Raw genomic sequence first — 19,710 nt, forward strand, 5'->3', positions numbered from 1 at the left:
GCTTTCTTAGATTACATTTCATAATGACCCATTGTATGCTTTTCAATGCAGAGTTTTGCCCTAATTGACTGTTGTTTTCTTGTGATCCTTCAGTAGTTGCCACTGTGTAGTTATTGTTAGGTCACAGTTTCCATAGTTAGAGCATTTTTGCTTTGCTAATAACTTTGGTTTCCGTTTAACACATCTTCACAAAACTTTACCAAAAAGGTTCATCCAGCCCAGCCTCTTCCTGAAAGGTTTCGAGGTGACCTGTCAAGTTGGTAAGGGCTGAAAAAAAATGAGGGCTCCCAAAGCAACATTTTTGCATTAAATTTCCAGAAGGAGTATTGAGCAGAGATACAGAGAAAATGGCTGAACAGAATAACATCAAATATGGCAGAAAGCAAGATCTTATCCCAGAAACATGCTTTTTGTGATTTGATGTAAATGTGTTTAACTATTTTGGAAAAATTAAGGTGAAAAAGAGATATCCAGCAGGAGCTCAGTGCAACAGCAAATTAAAAAGTAAAGTGTTTTGGTCGTAAGGTTTTTTTCCCTGTCAGACCCAATGGCCCCACAGAACTAAGATATCTCATTGACTGCTCACAACATGAAAGAAAATGGTGAGGTCTCCTTTACAGGACACAGGAACTCAGTGCACATGTCCAGAAACTTAGAAAAATGAAGTAGGGGGTCAGGGTTACCCCCAGGGCCAAAATAAAAAAACAAAAAGGCCCTCTGGCTCGCTGTACTCTCAATGCAGGTTTTGACTGCTCTTGCAGGATTCCTCTGAGGCTCAGTGTAGCCCCTGTATGGTCCAGAGGGACTCATGGACAATGGAGCACTTGCTAAAGTCCACCTGGACTGAAAATGAAAAAAGGTAGAATGTGGGGTGAGAGTTCATGCGTGGTTGACTGCTCATGGTGACTTAACACTGTACACACTTAAACTTCCTTAAGAGAACCAAGAGAAATCGTGTGCAGCCTTCACTTGGTACTGACCAGTTTGGCCCATATGTATGGGCTTCATGGAAGTGGGCAGTGCAGCAAGTCACCTTGCTGGGCTGCTGTGAGTCACAGGAAAAGGAAAGAAATGTTCCTTCTTTATCTAATGTGATGCATTCTTGTCCTTTCCCCATGTGCTGGCACCCTTTTGGCAGTCTAGCATCAATGCAGGCACGCTTGCATCATGGTGCAAGGTTCTCTGCATTGCATGTAGGATTGATTTTTTCAGGAAGGGATACCTTCCCTCCCAAAAACAATCCTGAGAGTCTTTTTTCCTCTTTGTATGTGTGCTGAAGAGTGAACCACATGAAGAGGACAAATTGAGGAGAAATAAATATATTTCTCCTTGTTACACATATCCTAGGGAGGCATACCTTTTTGGCACATTCCTATGTTTACAATCTCTTGTAAATCAGGGAATGCATCAAAATCCATGGCTGTTGAGTGGCACCGAAGGAAATGCCTCCCTGGTGCAGAGTAATGTTACACAGCAATTTGTGCTGCATTATATCACTCAATATTTATGAAGCCACCCAGGGCCACGCAATGCAGCGTGGCTTGGCTTCATAAATCTCATTTAAGATTTGTTTTGCTCATGCACCACTTTGCATGGTGCAAGAGCGACACAAACCAGGTCATAAATATGTCCCTTTGTGTATAGCCAAACTCATATGGGCAATCAACCTGACATGAGTGGGCAAGCCAATGCGGCAGGTGATCATTGCCCTGTGATCATGATCAACCTTTCAAGGAGAACCCACTCAGTTCAGACACCTAAGCCTCTACTCAGCACAGCCATTGTCCAGTGCTGAATCCTTTATGAAAAATTACTATTTCGTGGACAGTCAACCACAATGGATGGGGAAGATCTATTGCAAACAGTTCATGCTATGCTGTGCAGAAGAGCCCCACAGAGAGCCCACTCCTTCTACACACCGAAGGCCCCATAGGTGGTGAAGGACCTACTACACACAGCTTTCACCCTGCACTGAAAACTTGGCAGATAACCGACCTCTTGTATGCAATGAAGCAAGTACCTGATGAGTACAATAATTAAAAGATTGTTGAAAGCCCATAAAGTCCTCCATGCTAAAGTGGGCTGGCCAAAAAAAAAAAAAAAAAACAATCACTATAATATGTGTATACGTAACATATTACACCAGTGCAACGTTCAAGCCCAAGTGGGCCCTTGTCACATGACCATAGCCAATCTCACATATGGACACATTGATTTGCACCAAAATAAGGGGGTCATTAAGAGTGTGGCAGTCTATAGACTGACACCCTTGTTGTGGCGGTCTGGATCACCGCCAATGCGGCAATCCAAGGATCACATTACAACCATGGCGGTCAGACAACCAGGGAAGTGCCAGCACCGCCAGGGTCTGGATCCCGGCAGTTTGGAGGTGACTGCCCTGGGGATTATAACCCCGTTCTCTGCCAGCCTTTTTGTGGCAGTCACACCACCATGAAAAGGCTGACAGAGAACAGGTGCAGGGGGTCAGAGGGGCCACTGTTCATGACAATGAAATTAGCACAGTCAGTGCAGAAATCCCCCTATCCAGCACCATCACAATGTTCACTGTCTGCTTTGCTCCCTACAGCTTTGCCCAGCTTGATTGTGAGCCAGTGACAATGCTGTAGTCTGTTTCCTGCTAGGCCGGCAGACCGAAACGTAGGTGTCCGCCCGCCGACCTAGTGCGAAACTCTTAGTGACTCCGGCAGGGAGGTTGCCGCGTAGGCGGCGGCCTCCCTGTCAAGAGTTTGGCAGATGGAGTTTTCCATTCGCCAAACTCATAATGAACCGGATAAAAATCATATACCCAACTAATGGGATGTGACATCCCTTCACTGAGCTCCTCTACTGGAACCTTCCTACCTCACCATCATCTAATCTACCATGCAATAATTCACTAACTAGCAAAGATACTCTCCCTGCGCACTGCAGAGGCATAATCCACTTAGTGAACATGTATTCATGTATGAAAGGTGGTTGGTTTTTGTGTTTGTCTGCATGGTAAATCAGGGATATCTGACAGGAGGCCTTGTCAAATGTCTACAATTATACTTCGAAGAAAGTGGTCAAATCTTTTTGTCTTTCTTCTTGTACAACATGCATTTTAGTTATGTTACAGGATTATTTCACATGTGTGAGCCATTTTTTAGGCAAACCTGTGATTTAAAGAAGTCTCCTTTTGGTATTGAGAATGTTTCCTTTATAGCTGTGTATTTTTGATTGCAGTACTAGATTTTGAAAGATGGTCACATATTTTTCCATCTCCTTTCAATCACAAGGACATTCATCCTTTCAATTGTTAAATTCCCTGGATTCAACGTTTCTCAGTTTTTGCCTTGTTCGTTTGGAGGAGCAACTGCTTTGTTAGGATATTGAACAGAGTGTTGTTGTAATGCTCAAGAACTGCAGTTGTTTCATTGGAGAGATTTGCTGCATCTGTGGAGTTGCTATTGTAGATTGTGGTTAGTGTTTCAAAATTGTTCCTGCCAAGATAGCCTGGGTTTCAAATGTTTACGTTTCTGAGATCTCTTCTTCATACCTGTCAAGAAGGGAGATATTTAGATGTAAGTGCCTTAGGGCAAGATGTAGCAAAGGGTTTTTCCCATTCTGTGTCAATGGGAAAATGTGTTCGTACATATGGCCCTTAGTGGAGATGGTGAAAAATATAACTGAGCAGTTCGACCAATCTACCTGTTTCCGTACATAGTTTAATGGTATCAATTTGCAATATAATAAGGTCAAGGAACCCTCCTTTCTTGTGAGTGAAGACACACAAGTGTATCTAGGGATGGTTGTTTAGCAAAGGCTTAGAGGTTTTAGAGGTTGCATTGCCTCAGGAGCTCCATCTTAACTTGATGCTACAGGATAAATACTTGTGTAGATGAGAGTCACGTTAGCAGCTTTCTGATGTAATTAGCTTTCATGCAATGAGAATGTACAGTTGAAAATTCTCAGTAACAGCAACAGCTCATCAAAATGAATAATTTGCACCCTCTGCTTCATTTGGAATGGACAATCTGCAGATTAGAAGAGCCTTTTTCATTCAACTGACATAGTTTTTGGCATGCTTTAGTTATTTGGGGTATTTTAGGAATTTCAATGTAGTTGGAAAATTGAATAGACGTTTGGAGATTTAAAGCGATTTTAAGGGTCATTGGGTTACACCTTTGTCTCCTGAGAAGTGTAACGTTCTTGAAGGAATGAAGGACCTGATTGCTGTTTAAAGTTGTATGCTTCAGCTTCTTTTGCTTATAAATGTTATGCTTGTTACAGATCTTCCAGTCTGTAGCCTTGGAAGTTTAAGGGCCTGACTTAGATCTTTGGGGTAACGGACCCACTGTCAGTTTTCCATCTGAAAACCTGCCTGCCACCATGACGATCTGCCGCCCTATTTAGTTGTTAGCTGGCCCATAGGCGAAAGACCACTGACAATCCACCATCACTGCTGGTATCGACGGTACCATAGGCAAAAGCAGCTAGCAGTGGAACTACACCCCCATTTCCTGTCAAACCAATCATGATTTGCATTTCTGCTGACACAACTGTGGCCGATAAACCTCCACAACTGAGTTGGCAGATCAGGAGGGATATAAGCACAAAATCTGCCTTTTTTCCACTTTTCCAATTTCCTAGCATCATGAATCGGATCGTACCAATACAACCTTTTCTGCTGCTACTGGACTAAGATGAAAACCACCCGCTGTCGCCAGAACAGAAGGTAAGTCACTGTTTTACCTGTCATCCTCAGAATTGTCGCTGTATAGTAGCACTGGACTTGAGCATGTTTAACAAAGGTTTTCAAACAACAGTACAATGTCGTGTAATGCATATGTCTGTAGTGTTCTACTTACAAAAATGGTTAAAAACACACCTCAAGATATCAGTAGTACCCACCATTCTGGCACTAACTGCCTTTATGGCAATGGACACCTATACCATAAGTCACAGCAATCTCATTAAAAATGTGTCCATACAGGCATGTACAGAAATGTCCCCTTCATCACATATCTAATACATAAATAGTGTCCCCAATATGAACTACTCAATTACATGATACTGTAGCAATTGCAATACAGAATCCTACAAGATGAAGAACAAAAAGGGACAAGTTAACCAGTGGACCAAAAAGGAACCACTTACTTTGTCAAACATTTCCCAATCAGGCATGCACCTATTCCTCTAGGATCCCATATAGCTGGTTGTGCAAGAACAGGACTTCCCTGGTAAGGAGCTCCAGCTCCTCTGTGCTGAAAGCAGGGACCCTGCCACCTACTTTGTCAGGCATCCTAGCTCCCAGAAGTCAGTAACAGCAGCAAAAGAAGAGGAAGTCTTGTTGGCAGCAGTGTTAGGAGGCAAGTGAGTTTTTTTGCAATAGGCCACATACCAGTACCCAGCGGATGCGATCCATGACAGAGACCGACACAGCCATTGGCTTTCATGTGTAACCGTCACACACGTTAGCCTGTGACAAGGTCCATCATGGAGTGCTCTACCTACTACGCGGTCAACTTCCGCTGATGGCCGTCATCTAACCAATGTCCTGATGATAAGGTCTTGCATCCACCATTTTAGGGTGTGAAACTGTGTACTGCCAATTTGTTAGTACATCGCCAGCACTCAAAATGAAGGCTAGTGTATATAGAAATTTCAAAAACACTGTTTTTGGCAAGCTAAGATGCATTAAAAGTGAACAGTGACTATGTTTGACCTTGATAGTGCCGCAGGAGAAATATTACCTCTGTTGACAGTATTTTGAAAAAACAAATTTTGGGAAATTATGTGCAAATAATACATTTGAAATGTATTATTTGCGCATAATAAAAAATATGAGACAGGGAAAAAAAGTGATTTTTGGAGTAAAAAAAATATTTTATGCACTATTTGTACATATATGAGATTCATAATGTCACCAAGATATCAGATCTGTTGATTATCAAGGTATGGTGTGACCAGTTCAGCTGATGTTTTCTTTTCCATATATGCAGACATTTGAACCAAGGCATGGGTAGGAGACAACAGCCACAGGTCTTCAGGTCTTTTCCATACCTTGCAACCATTGAGAAAAGAGATGTTATAAAAAAGTTTAGATTGGCTAAATAGGCAAACTATCCGGAATTTGTGTCACTAGCTGGGGCCTGATCTCCTGCCTCACAATATGAATACAACAGCAATAACACCAATAGTGAAACTCATGGTAATACTTCATTTTGTGGCCACTGGCTCTTTTTAATTCACTCCAGATGTAGAAGGACCACAGACAGGTGCCGATTGTATGGGAAAAATCCCTGAACATGTGGTGATGCATGTCAAAAAGCATCTAAGTCATGGAACTTATTTTGTCACTGTGGTTTTATATTTCCATAATTAGCCCCCTCCGCACCTCCTTGATCTCCCAGAGCTCATTTGCAACCTGGCCAATCATGTATTGGGACTACTGCTCCCAGGACACCATCAATGGTGGTCTGGCTGACAAAGACACCAGTGGCCTCACTTTGCTAGCCCACATATTCCATCCCACAACCCCTAACCCTGCTAACCTGTGCCCTTGAGGCAGTGTGCCCCATCGTACTGGGCCCTGTCACAACTGGAGGTGATGTTGGTGTTTTCTCAATAGCAGCCAGGACTGGGGACACAAGATTGGTGCGTAATCCTTGGTACTCAGAAAGTGGATATAACCTGTTGCTGAGATGTTGTTGCAGCTGGGTTGGGAGGTGTAGGTGCAGGCTGAGTGAAACTCACTGGAGCTGTTAGGCCATACAGACCAGATGGACCAGGCTGTTCCAAATCATCTGCTCATGCTGGATTGGAGTCCTCACTAAAGGATTGATCCTAGTCTGGAGTGGAGGTGTCTTGAGTGGCGGACAGTGGTACACTTGCCTGGGGGGTTGGACCTGAGAAGAGAGCAGACAATATGAAATTAAAATCTGGTTTGTACCTCATATATGTCTTTAGCTACAAATAGGGCAACCTAAAAAGTAAAATCAAACAGATAGAATGATTAGGCCTTTGTGTGATTTTCATTGTTTTACACGTGTAGACTGATTTACATAGATCCCAACTACAGTGATGATGTTGTAGAGATGTCCTGAAATGCAAAATGTTATTTCTGAATTGTACATTAAATGTACCAGACATTCAAACAGCGCTGAGTAGATTAGAGTACTGGATCATTCCAAGGCATAGTCGACTATAAAACATTAGACGAACTCTGGTTCAACTTAAAATTAAAACAGTCATTGGTCGTCATATGGACAGTGCAAAGTAAATTCTGTGTGGCTACTACTTCTATTCAGCATGCCACATCAGACGGTAGGAAATCTTGGATTCAACAGACTATGAATTATGTGAGCATTTACATCACTTCAATGTTCATGTGAGAAGGTGTCAACATGCTTGAGATACACAATATCTGACATTTTCATTCATAGCATGATATGGTGACTGTCAAATGCACATGTGTTTTAGATGTGTGCACATGTGGGCGTAAAGGAAGCTGGAGCAGCATGACATTGGACTATTGTTTTGCAGATACAAAAACAGGGCATCCTGGTAGTTGTAGTCATCCATTGACACCATAGACAATATTTTTTTTAAAAGTTATCTACCCATATCTAGTTTGCTAACTGTAGTGGAGATGAACACACATTTACAACATGTACACACATATAGGTATGATGTGGGTAGGTAAAGATACCACTTGCAAGCACTATGCATTTGTGTGAAAATGGATGAGGTTTTGGGCCTGTTTTTGGGAGAACTACAACATACATTGATAGAAAGCAAGGGACTGAGCAAATGCAAGTGATGATCCTTGGGGAACACCACAAAATATGACTAAAGATATTGCACATTGTTAAAAAGAGAGATACAACCATGATGCTAGTAATTGGTATCAAACAAGATATTTTGTGAAGTTGAGTTTAGATATATCTGTTTTGATAAGGGTGTTTAACCATTCTAAATGCCTAACTTAAGACATTCCTAAGTGCAACTTACCAGACTCCACTCCACCAGGGATTTAATTTAAGCATTCAGGATGTAGGACCAGCAAGTCCTTCTCCTTCCAGGAAAGAGTTGTGATGGGGGCTGGGTGAACCATTACTAGTCCTCTGGGCCTCCATGTGATGTTTGGAGGCCTTGGAATGCACTCTGCCCCGCAGGTCATTTCACCTCTTCCTAATCTCGTCCTGTGTACTCAGGTTGTTGGCTACAGCATTCACTCTGTCAACTATTTTCGACCACATTTGCCTTTCCTGAGATATGGTTGTATTGTGTACTTGTGCTCCAAACAATTGTGGCTCAAGTCTAATGGTTTCATTCACAATGACAGACAACTCTCTCTCTCTGTGAAAAAGGGATTTCTCCACCTAAAATTATAGAGCCCACAAAAGTGAAGGATAATGAAAGAAATTGAAATTAACAAAAAACACAGAGGGAGAGGAACACATAAAAAAATAACCTGTCTCCTGTGTTGAATATTCTGCTGCTGGCTGAATGGTTTCCTGCAGTGCGATGGCAAAGGATCATGGCCTGAAATAGAGTATATTTTTGATGGAAAATGGCCTCTCTGAAGGGTCACCCCAAACATTTTGCCTTCCTCCTCTTACTTTTCTGACCTCATGTTTGCTGGTCTTAAGACTCTGGACACTTTACCACTGCTAACCAGTGCTTAAAGTGCATGTGTTCTCTTCCTAAAAACATGGTAACATTGGTTCACAGCTCTGATTGTGCCACCCACAAAAGTAGCGCCTTAGCCATGTCTCAGGCCTGCCACGGCAAGCCCTGTGTGTGCAGGTTCACTGCTACTTTGACTTGGCATTTAAAACTATTTTCCAAGCCTTAAATTCCCCTTTTTCTTCATATAAGTCACCTCTAAGATGGGCCCTAGGTAACCCATAGGGCATGGTGCTGTGTAGGTAAAAGGCAGGATATGTACTTATGTGTTTTATATGTCCTGGTAGTGAAAAACTCCTAAATTAATTTCCACTACTGTAAAGCCTGCTCCTTTTATAGACTAGCATTGGGACTGCCCTATATACTTTTGAGTGGTAGATTCTGATTTGGAAGGAGTAACCAGATCATATTTAGAATCGTCAGAAGGGTAATAGAAAATCCTGTTTATTAGTGAGGTTGGATTTAATATTACTATTTTAGAAATGCACCACCCCCATCCTACCAACTAATTGCCAATTAAGGCACACCTAGCACACCTAATCTTCCTATTGTGTGGCAAACTGTCAACTACACCCAAGACAGACTGCAGGCACAAAAAAGCAAGAAAATGCCAACTTTCTAAAACTGGTGTTTTCAAAATAGTAATTAAAAATCAGACTTTTCCCTGAATAGGTTTTTTAAATATAATTACATAGATATCAAACACAATAAGCTTACATGTTCTCAAATAAAGGTTAGCACATATTACATGTAATAAGGCATCCCAATGTTATCTCAAGGGACAGCTAGGCCTCACAGAAGTGAAAAACAAATGTAGAAGTTTTTCACTACCAGGACATGTAAAGCTTAAAGGTATATGTCTAACCTTTTAATTATAATGCCGCCTGCCCTGTGGACTACCCAGGGCCTACCTTAGGAGGGACGTATATGCAATTAAATGGATGTTTAAAATTTCACTGAGGGTTATATTGCCAAGTCGAGTTGGAAGTTTAAAACTGTATTCAGGCTGCAATGACAGGCCTAGGACATGTTTTATGGGCTACTTACGTGGGTGGCACAATGAGTGTTTACAGGCCCACTAGTAGCATTTACTTACAGGCCGTGGGTATATGGTACATCACTGCAATAGGGACTTATAATTATTATTAAATATGCCAATCAGCTGTAAGCCAATGTTACCATGTTTAGGGGAGTGAGCACAAGCACTTTAACACTAGTTAGCAGTTGTAAAATGCACAGAATCTTAAGGCCAACAAAAATCTATTTCATTAAAAATGGAGGGAGAAACGTTTGAGTTGACCCTGCAGACAGGGCCAGGTCCAACAGTACTAGCTCAACATAATTAAAAACATTGTCATAAGAAAAATGACAAGGGGCCAGATGTATCATGTAATTGGTTTGCGATTCGCAAATAGCGATTTCTTAAAAATCGCTATTTGTGGTTTGCGAGGCCCAATTACCGAATCACAATTTGCATTTTCACAAATTGCGATGCGGTAATGGAAAATCGCAAATTGCGAGAAAGCACACCTGGAGGAGACTGATGACATCACAAGCAGGAAGTGAGTCATCCTAGGCAGTTTCAGTTCCACACCCAAACCAGCACTCAGAGAGAGTCAGCCCAGCCACACTGAGCAAGTCTCTGGAGAAGGCAGCATAGCTGAACAACCATGGACACCTCTGCCCAGGCAAAGGAGAAGGGAGAAAGAAAGAGCAAGCTGAAATTTAGCGAGCAAGAGCTGGAGGTAATGACAGAGGAGGTGGTCAGGAGCCATGACCGGTTGTTTGGCTAAAGCTCACTCCAGGTGCCTGAGATTGAAAAACTGAGACTCTGGGCAGATATCCAGACAAAGATCTGCGCTGTTGGAGTGGCACAGCGCTCGGTAGAAGAAATCAAGAAGAGGTGGCATGACCTGCGGTCCCGTGCCAAGGAGAGGGTGGCAAGACGACTGCAGGAGGTCAGGAGCGCAGGAGGCGGACCACCCACAGAGACACCTCCACCCCGATAGAGGACCTAGTGGAGTCCACACTACTCCCAGAAGCAGTCAGTGGGGTCACTGAGATTGACACCTCCGGCACACCAAGTACCAGTAAAGGTAAGTGCAATATTGAATTGTAACCCCATATGTGTGTGGAATGTAAAACATTGTGAGAAGTAGTCCATTCCACATCTTGGAAGAATCACAACAATGCCTTATGGGAGTGGTAGTCCACAACCCAGAGCTGAAAGTAGCACATACAATGTAAGCGGCAGAGCGACACACAGAAGAACACAACACCCACAACACAGTGAAGAGAAGTACCTGTACCTTTATTACCATTGTGTGACCTTAATTGTAACAAACATAACTGACATGCTGCATATTGTCGTTGCAGGTGGGCCAGGCCCAGCAGCCACAGCATGTGCCAGTGTAGGGGACACAGACACCCATCCTGCTTCAGACTCCAATACGAGTGGGTCTCAGAACATTGCGCCACACCGACGCAGGCCTAGGGCACTGCCACTGCCAGAACTGAGTCAGGACTCTGATGAGCAGCAGGAAGGCCCACAAACACCATCCCCAACTGGCTGATGCACCCAGATGCAGGAGCCCTGTTCGCAGCAGACCACAGCACCCTGAAGGATGCCTAAATATGCAGGTGCACAGGCTTATGAGGCAGGTAAGGGAACCTCCTCATTTGGTGGCCTGGAATTGGCTATGTTGCAGCAGCAGCGCCTGCAAAATAATAAGATCACGGCATTATAAAGGCAGATGCAGCAACATAATGCTAACATGGGGGGCCTGCATCGCCAGCTGGAGTGCCTGAATGCCAACATTGAACAGCTGCATGAGGGACAGGTCCAGGCATCGCAGGACACAAGGGAGCTTACTACTGCTGTGAGAGAACTATGTCAGGAGCTGTGCCATGACAGGGTAAGCCACCCCAGGCAGGAGCGATGCTTCATGAGCATGTTTAGAGAATTTTGTCGCTCTGTGACTAGGCTGGCTTATTCCACCTCCCTAATTTCACATTGTGCAGTGGCTGCACAGGTTGAGGCAGCGCACAGCAGCAGGGATGTGGCTCAAGGACTAGTACAAATCACCAATGTGATTGACAATATCATGGAAAACAGGTCAGCCACACCTAGCGAGCTTGGACTGGGGGACACGGAGGACACATCCAGCCTCAGCAGCCTAGCTGTGCCCGCAATGGACACCAGACAGCGCAGTGCCAGGCACAGCACTGCCACAGAGGCAGACAATCGAGTTGCCAGTGAGGCAACTGGGCACTCAAGTGGCATGCGTGGCCGAAAGAAGTAACTGTAGTGGCCACAGGGGACAGTAGGTGTGTCTGGAATGAGTACACTATGAAGGAATAGTGCTTTACTTTGAATTGCTTTGTTTTTTTTCACAATCACTTTTGTTGGTATTCGTTGGACTAACATTACCTGACATTAAGGTAATAAATTTACTCACTACAGGTACATTTGTCAGTGGATTTGTGTTTTCATACTTACATCTGAAATGGTTGTGTGTGATGTCAGCACGTCTTTGCCTTCCCTCTGCTGCACTGGTACTGTCTGCTGGCTGTAGGGGTGGTATGGGATCATCATCCTCTTCTGAGTCTGGCTCCGATATTTCCACAGGTATGCCCCTGGTGGTAGCTATATTATGCAAGAATCCACAAGTAGCCACTATTCTACAAGTTGTCTCTGGGCTGTACTGTAGTGCCCCTCCACTTTTGTGGAGGCACCGGAAGCGACTCTTCAGCAGGCCAAAGGTGCGCTCCACCACGTTGCGGGTTGCCCTGTGTGCTGCATTGTATCTCCATTCTGCTGGTGTTGCAGGATTTAGGTAGGGCGTCATCATGTAGGTGCGCACTGAGTAGGCACTGTCTCCTGGAAGGGACAGAGGATATATTGAGTAACTGAGTCATCTGACATCAGCACGCCATCAACGCGCCAGTGTACAGAGGGACAATACCTAGTAGATATCCTTCACCAAACTCCCCAGCTAGCAGTCTTGTGTGAATGCCGCTGTGGCGAAAGATGTATGAATCATGTATGCTCCCTGGGTACCTGGCCAAAAGATCAGTTATGATGTAGGAGGCATTGCATATCACCTGTATATTCATGGAATGTTGGTATTTCCGGTTGCGGTACACATACTCTGTGGCTGATGGTGGACAGATTGCAACATGTGTCCCATCTATGGCACCTAGGACATGGGAGAACTGTGCTATCTGGTAAAAATCAATTTTTGTCTGCTGTATTTCCTGTGGGGTGTGGGGGAATCTGATGTACTGGTGTATTCTGCTCAGCATGGCGTTAATAAATGCATTGAGACCCCTCTAGCTGCTGCTATGACCCCTTGATAGCTCCCTAAGGCAAGTAGGTGGAAGGAGCATAATACCTGCATATGGGTGGGGATGCTATGGGTCCAATGTGTTCTGCGCTGCAGTATGGGTTGTAGCTCAGCTATCAGATCAAGTATCATGGCTGAGTTCAACCTATACCTCTCAAATATTTCCTCCTCTGTCTGGTTAAAAAGTGAAAGCACTCTGAAAATGCGCTCTTGTCTCCTCCTCACTCTCCTCAAATTGGGATTTTTTGATGCATCGAATTGCGAGTTGGATTTTGCGAATCGCATTTTGTGCCTCACAATTTCCTACTTGAAATACTGAATCACAAAATGCGACTTGCAAAAACAGGTTGCAACGCAAAAAATCGCAAGTTTTGCGATTTCTTAATTTTGGTCTGCGAATGCCTTTCATGCATCGCAGACCACGTTTTTGCATTCGAAAATGGCCGATTTTTGCGATTAGCACCATTTGCAAATGCAAAAAAGTTTCATACATCTGGCCCAAAGTCAGGTATCCCATCAATGAAATAAAAAAATACAGCCATCTCTTCCATATATCAAAATGCAAAGCTCTTAAGTGGACACAAATTAACACCCTGTGCAATGAGGATGAGGGCTCTTTCACTGTCATAAGGCTGCAACTTATGAAGCTATTGTAATCTTTTTGCCCATTGTGAAATATTTCACAGAGGATGCTCTCAGAGCTCTGCTTAATATCATCAGTACATTCTTAAAATACAGAAAAATCTACCTTGTAAACCTCTGTCTGATCACTCGCCTCCCCTTGCTGGCCAGGATCAATGGGAAGTGTTCTCCTTACAGTTTCATAAAACACCCAAGGTAAGCACTTGCCTTCTGTATTTCCAGGCAGAATGCAAGCCTGTTACAGCACTGAGAATCAACCATCCAGGTGGTCATTGACACTACTGATAACCAACAATTGTGATCCCTGTTTTTTATCCTCATAACAGTCTGATAAGCATTCAATCAAGAAAGTCACTCTTTAAACCCACTCTATGACAAATTAGTCGAACAGCAGTGTGCAGCATTGGATTGTATATCACCTGAACAGAGATGGACTCATCCACATGATCGCTTCAGGATCAAAGCAAGTCCCTGAAGTCAATGGAGTTTCAAGCCAACATCTTTCTCTGCAAATAATCAATGGATTACTGATGTCTGGCATGAAATGTAGCTTCAACAGTTCACTAATGACATCCAACTCTGTATGAAGGCATCTTTGGCCAATGACATTTAGGGGGTCATTACAACATTGGTGGTAAAAGCCGCTAATCGCCGTGCAGAAGACCGCCAACACACTGCTGCGGGCACGGAATTCTGCCACAGTCATTATGACCCACAGCTCGGAATCCGCCAAAATCCAGACACCAACACAAGTCCGCCACACCAAAGGTCAGTGATAAACTGCCGATAACAAAACCTCCACCGTCACGCCAACAGGAATATGCCCACACTATCATGACCCACGAATCTGCTCTCAAAATACACATTCATTTACAAAACACTGCCACATTGGACAATTCCAAATACACACACCTGATACACATACACACACCACTCCCACACATCCAATACAATATAAAACACACACCCGCATCACCCACAAACCCTTACGTCCAGAATTGCGACAGAAGGCCAGAGAGAGACACCACCAGAAAGAACAATAGCATCCACAGGCACCATACACCATCACTCACACAACATCAAAGCACCTCACACAACACACCTCTAAATATCACCCCACACATCACAACACACACCACCCCACACATCACCCACACCACCCCATTGCACCGCAAAGACACCCCAGGTTCTCTGAGGAGGAGCTCAGGGTTATGGTGGAGAAAATCATCCGGGTAGAGCCACAGCTATTCGGATCACAGGTGCAGCACACCACCATAGCTAGGAAGATGGAGCTATGGTGAAGAATCGTGGACAGGGTCAAAACAGTGGGACAGCACCCAAGAACATGGGATGACATCGGGAAGAGGTGGAATGACCTACCGGGGAAGGTGCGTTCTGTGGTCTCAAGACACCACCTTGCGGTTCAGAGGACTGGCGGCGGACACCCACCTCCTCCCCCAGAACTCACTACATGGGAGGAACAAGTCTTGGCTATACTGCATCCTGAGGGCCTCGCAGGAGTAGCTCGAGGAATGGACTCTGGTAAGGCAAATCTTTACTACCTTATCCCCCCACCCCACCTGCATGCCATCACATACCCCCACCCTCGCCCTCACCCTCATCACCCCAACTCCTCACATATGTCCCAATATCACAAACCACACATCCCAAACCCAAGCCCTGCATGGAACACCAAAGCATGGACACCCATCACCAAAGCATGTCCACTGCACATACCGATACACCCCCCCTACACCATTATCACACAAGGTCCTATACAGGAATGCAAGCACTGGGTTACAGGGTCACCCACCCATTGCACACCATGGCACACACAGATGCAATAATCATGCCTTAACACCCCTGCAGGACCCCTACCCAACGTCACCAGACAGTTGGGTCCAGACATGTCCACTCCACCAACAGAAGAGGCCCACAGTGATGACAGCATCTATGTCCAACTGGATCTAGACGACCAGCCCGGCCCATCTGGGACCTCAGGACAGTCGGTTGCCCTCACACTGGCACAGGCCACTACAGAGCCTCCCCCTCTGAAAACACCAGCACCATCCAGCGGGCCCATCCCTCTGTCCCCAGGACACGTCAACAAGCAGTGTGTCCACCACTACAGGGAACCCAGGCTAACCCACCACCCCCAACAACACCAAGGATCTGGGGATAGTGGCAGTGGGCACACGGTTCAGGGGACAGAGGCCCAGGAACACAGGGGAACTGGGAGGGCTGCTGTGCGACATGGGGCGGACAGGCCCAGGGAACCCACTCTCCACGAGGCCCACTCCAACATCATGGGAGCCTACCACCATTCCCAGGAGACAATGGCAACAGTACTGGCCAAGTTTCAGGAGTCCCAGCGGCTGCAGGATGAACAGTATCTGGGCTTCAGGGAGGAACTAAAATCCATCAATTCCACCCTGGGCACCATTGTAGGGGTGCTGAAGGAACTCGTCAACACCAGGAGGGACACTGTGGCACAACAAGGGGCCCCTGACACTAGCCTGGATGATGAACTGCCCTCCACCTCCGCCGGCGCTAGTGGGCAGGAGGCACCGCCACAGGACCACGACACCAGCACCCCACCCCCTGCAGATGGAGAACCACCCCACAAGTGGTCCCTGAGATCCAGGACAAAGACAGAGAACAGTGCCAAGACCCCCGCCAAGAAATGAGACCACCCTGATTTGTCATCCTTCTGTCCCACTTTGTCACCCTGTCCATCCTTAAACTGCCTCAGCTCCACTCCCTATGCCCCTTTGGACAATGCACCTGTGAGACTAATAGACTGGACTCTGCCATGGACATTCCTCCATCATCACCCCTGACCATTTAACAACCCCCTCCACTATTTAGCCCTTAAATCAACACCCTTAAATCACAAAACAATCTGGAGTCAGTCTGTGCTTTCACAATTGTGTATTTGCAATAACTGAGGGAAATAGCAATGTCCATTGTATTGTCAACATACCTATGTCACACAGCTCTAGTCCATGCGGAAACAAAGCAGATGTCACACAGTAGGACCCACATCTGTGAAATTGTAAGGGAAAGTGACAACTCAGTGACCATACACTGGGTGAAAATGACAGACAGATGAGAGGCAGTAGAATTAAATCAGATGTAGCAGGCTGTTTTGTCTTCTTACCTGTGTCTCACTGGAAGTATTGGTGGATCACTGTGTTCCTGTTGTCTATGTCCTCTTCTTCTGCTTCCTCATCTTGACTGTCTACAGGCTCCACAGCTGCCACAACACCTCCATCTGGACCATCCTCTTGCAGAAAAGGCACCTGTCGTCACAAAGCCAAGTTGTGAAGCATACAGCAGGCCACGATGATCTGGCTCACCTTCTTTGGTGAGTAGAATAGGGAACCACCTGTCATATGGAGGCACCGGAACCTGGCCTTCAGGAGGCCGAAGGTCCTCTCTATAATCCTCCTAGTTCGCCCATGGGCCTCATTGTAGCGTTCCTCTGCCCTTGTCCTGGGATTCCTCACTGGGGTCAGTAGCCAAGACAGGTTGGGGTAACCAGAGTCACCTGCAAGTGGCGAGGGACAACTGTTAGACACACACTATTTCATAGGGACATCCCCAGACCCAGACACCTATTCACACTGTATAGGGTCCATGTCCTCACCTAATAGCCACACACGGTGCCTCTGGAGTTGCCCCATCACATAAGGGATGCTGCTATTCCTCAGAATGTAAGCGTCATGCACTGAGCCAGGAAATTTGGCATTCACATGGGAGATGTACTGGTCGGCCAAACACACCATCTGCACATTCATAGAATGGTAACTCTTCTGGTTTCTGTACACCTGTTCACTCCTGCGTTGGGGGACCAAGGCCACATGTGTCCCATCAATGGCACCTATGATGTTGGGGATATGACCCAGGGCATAGAAGTCACCTTTCACTGTAGGCTAATCCTCCACCTGAGGGAAAATGATGTAGCTCCGCATGTGTTTCAGCAGGGCAGACAACACTCTGGACATCACGTTGGAAAACATAGGCTGGGACATCCCTGATGCTATGGCCACTGTTGTTTGAAAAGACCCACTTGCTAGGAAATGGAGTACTGACAACACCTGCACTAGAGGGGAGATTCCTGTGGGATGTCTCCAACTGGGCACACAGTACCAGGATTGTGGTACGATCAAGTCTGTAGGTGATGATCACATGTCGCTCCTCCATTGTCAACATGGCCACCAGCGGTCTGTACACCGGAGGATGCCGCCATCTCCTCACCTGCTCCAGCGGATGTTGCCTATGGAGGAGAACAGCAAGCAGAGAGTCAACCAACTCTGAGGTACGTACACACAACTTAATCGGAAAATGTTTGCAAATCGACGTATGGCTGTATTTGTGTTTAAGCAAGGCCTAGATATGTGTCCAAAATAATGCCATGTGGGCCCCTGAAATGGCGCCGGCCTGACCTGTATAGTGGGACAAGGGGATATGAGATAACTGTGCTGGCATTGTACACCTTCGCGGTAGGCAGTTGAAGACCGCAGCGCAATCCTGCATTGGTAAACTTTGGACCCTATGGGTCCCAGGAGCAAATGACGATGCACGCCGGTGGTGACGGTACACACCGCTGAGGACGTGACTGCCATTTTCTCTCTATTCAATCACTTCATACCTGATCTTCGACAGGAGAGGACCTACATTGCAAGTGCTGCTGTGACCTCAGTCTGGAAGAGACAATGGCTCGTGTGTCTGGGGAAAGGGCCCCTGCCTTCAGCACTGAGGAGTTAGAGTAACTAGTGGATGGGGTCCTCCCCAGTACACGCTTATCTACAGTCCTCCAGACAAACAGGTGAGTACACTGCGAGCCTGCTGTATGGGCAATGGCTGTGTGGAGTGGTGTGGATGAAAGATAGGGGGGAGAATGAGGTGTGCATGAAACGACGGTGAGTGCATGTGCGTCATGGCAAGGGTAGGGATGCGGGCCAATGACTATGACGGTGAGGACGGTTATATCTTCTCCTTTTCCCCTGTACTATTCCTGTAGGTCGGCGCCCACCAGAAGAAGGATATTTGGCGTGCCATCACCAAGGAAGTTTGGACCCTGGGGGTCTACCGCAGACCGAGCACCCACTGCCAGAAAAGATGGGAGGACAATCGCCGCTGGAGCAAGAAGACAGTGGAGGCCCAGCTGGGGATGGCCTCCCAACGTGGGAGGGGTGCCCATCGCACCATGACCCCCCTGATGTTCCGGATTCTGGCAGTGGCGTACCTGGAGTTGGATGGGCGCTTGAGGGCATCACAGCAGCCACAAGGGGATGAGTACACTCTCATTCTGCTGATTCAGCGTGCATTGTAGGTGTCTGGGTGGGAGAGGTGGGCTGTGGGTTCCCCTACGCCAGGGCGAGTTTAGTAGCAAGGTCCCTTCTGAAGGCAGGCCCCAGGGCACCCCACCTAACCTGTGTACAGACCCAACTACACCTAGTCAGGCTCCTGTGATTTGCATGTCTGCAGCAATGGGGCATAGGCCTTGTACCCCATGTCCCTGTGATCAATTAGGGAACTCAAAGTGCATGGCGTAGTGCAGAGGGCTGCTGTGTCTGTAGTGTCCGCCAACGGTAGCGTTATTGCATGCACTCAACATGTTTTTCTTCTGTCTCCCCCCCCCCTTTTTGTGGTCTCCCTGTTCTTGTGTGCATTAGCATCATCAGGCGGAGAAGTAGTTGCACCGGAGCAGGAGGGAGCTGCATCCCACATGGCCCTGGAGGGCGACACAACGGAGTCTGAATTCACCAGTGGAACGGAGGGTGAGGGGAGCTCCACGGCGGGGACAGGAGCTGAGACCAGCGATACGGACTCCTCCTCTGATGGGAGCTCCCTTGCAGTGGCGGTCCCATCTGTGCCCCCGCATCTACAGGTACAGCCACCCCCCCCCCTACCAGCACCGCCTTCCCAGCAGCCCCTCAGCATTTGCCCCATGGCCGCTCACCCAGGAGGGTGGGCATCTCCTTCGCCCCAGGCACCTCAGCCCCTGTCACCCCTGCTGCCCTCAGTGAGGAGGCCATTGACC

This window comes from Pleurodeles waltl, chromosome 5 (genome assembly GCF_031143425.1).
Source record: "Pleurodeles waltl isolate 20211129_DDA chromosome 5, aPleWal1.hap1.20221129, whole genome shotgun sequence".
Classification (NCBI taxonomy): Eukaryota; Metazoa; Chordata; class Amphibia; order Caudata; family Salamandridae; genus Pleurodeles; species Pleurodeles waltl.